Raw genomic sequence first — 2,392 nt, forward strand, 5'->3', positions numbered from 1 at the left:
GCAAGAATGTTGTGACTAACTGTGTAATAATTCAAGAAATGATAAAAGTGTCAATGCATGTACTGTGTAGTTGAAGTATAAAAAATAAAGACTTGTTGGGCAGACGGCAGAAGCTGGAGAGAATAGCCAGAGAGCCCTGCAAGCTGAAAAGCCTCTTGAATTGTACTCATTTCTTCATCCGACGTTTCCGCGTATTTGCTCGTGTCCCACGACCCCCGTGGAGAGCAGGACTCCCCACACTCATATGCAAGGAAATAATGACATTTCTTACCTATAGGGTTATTCCATGTATAGAGTAAGCTGACACACACTATGAAGACACTTTACCATATGTTGTTGCTATGTGCCAATAAGTCAGTTCTGACTCATAGTAACGCTGTTGTAGTATTTCCTGAAGCTATAAATCTTTATAGAAAGGAAGCCTATCTTTCTCCCACAGAGCAGCTGGTGTATTTGAACTGCTGACTTTGTAGCTTTCATCTCAACTTGTAAGTCACTAGGTCATCAGGGCTCACATTTACCATAATGTATTGTTGTTGTTAAGTGCCATCAAGTCAGTTCTAACTCATAGTGACCCTATATAGTGTTTCCAAGGAGTAGCTAGTGGGTTTGAACTGATAAACTTATGGTTAGCAGTACAGTGCTTATTCTACATGATATACATCCCAGAAATTTGACTTTTAAGAACACAGCTGAGAGATGTACTCACATGTGTAAGAAATACATTGTGTTAAACTTTCTTCATTTCAACATTGCTTGTAGTAACAGCAGATTGGAAACAAATGTCCCTCCAGTAGGGACCAAAAGACGGCTCATCTGTGCAATAGAACAGCAATTCTCAAACTTTTTTGTTTTAGGATGACATTACATTCTTAAATTTTATTAAGGACCTCCAATAGCTTTCATTTATATTGATTATGGATTATATCTATGTACTAATGTTTACCAACACAGAAATTAAAACTTTCAAAAGTTTTAAATATTTATTTTAAACTATCAGTAAAGCCTTTACTTTAAAATATTGCTAAAGAGAATACAAAAACGGCTGCAAGCCTACACTGACAGAACTTCCAGAGGTTCAAGTTGGATTCAGATGAGAATGTGGAAGAAGGGATATCATTGCTGAGGTCAGGTGAATCTTGGCTGAAAGCAGAGAATACCAGAAAGATATTTGCCTGTGTTTTATTGACTACGCAAAGGCTTTCGATTGCGTGGGTCATGACAAGATGTGGACAACACTGCAGAGAATGAGTATTCCAGAACACTGCATTGTACTCATGAGGAACCTTTACACAGACCAAGATGCAATTGTTTAAACAGAACAAGGGAACACTGAAAGGTTTAAAATTAGGAAAGGTGTGTGCCAGGGTTGCATTTTTCACCATACTTATTCAACCTATATGCTGAGCAAATAATCCAAGAAGCTGGATTATATGAAGAAAAATGTGGCAGCAAGATTGGAGGAAGACTGATATACAACCTGCAATATGTAGATGATACAACCTTGCTAGCTGAAAGGGAAGAGGACTTAAAATGTTGATGAAGATCAAAGAGCACAGTCTTCAGTATGGGTTGCATCTCAGTGTAAAGAAAAAAAAAAAAAAAATCCTTACCACTGGACAAATAAACAGCAAGTGCTTGATTCAACGAGAGCTTGATTCATGGAGAGCTTGATTCAGATTTGGAGCTCCGTCAACAACAACACGGAATACCGGGCCAAGAGGGTTCATGGGATGGTGTTGGAACTCTGAAACAAATATAAAGGTATGTTTGGAGGATCGGAGGATCGGAGGGTTTACAGCTGGGGACTTTGCAGGAGAATCCAGAAATCCATTGTTTTCTGGTTCAAGACACTTTAGCTGTTCCCAGAGCTGACATCTTGGAAGAGAATATTTTGATTGTATCAGAAGAGAACATCTTGACTGTATCTTGATGGTATCAGGATTGTATCAGGAATGATATAGAAATTTAAAGTGACAATTTCGACATAAAACCAAACAGCCACCACTCGTCTGTCTGTCGTGCTGTGGTGGATTGAGTTGCTGTGATTCTGAGGGCTCTGCCACTGGTACTTTAAATAACCAGCAGGGTAACCCATAGTGGAGAGGTTTCAGATGAGCTTCCAAACAAAGACAGACTAAGAAGAAAGAGTGACGAACTACTTCCAAATTGCTAGTCACTGAAAACTCTATGAACAGCAGAGAAACTCTGTCAGATACAGGACCAGAAAATGAGCCCCACAGGTGGGAAGGCACTCAGAATGTGACTGGGAAAAAAAAGGGCCTCTTCAAAGTAGAGTTGACCATGATGACGTGAATAGAGTTAAGCTAGGGGGAGAAAACCTCACAGAGCCTTCATTTGCTGATGGACCACAACTCAAAATGAAGAGAAA

Source organism: Chrysochloris asiatica, unplaced genomic scaffold (assembly GCF_000296735.1).
Source record: "Chrysochloris asiatica unplaced genomic scaffold, ChrAsi1.0 scaffold00074, whole genome shotgun sequence".
Taxonomy (NCBI): domain Eukaryota; kingdom Metazoa; phylum Chordata; class Mammalia; order Afrosoricida; family Chrysochloridae; genus Chrysochloris; species Chrysochloris asiatica.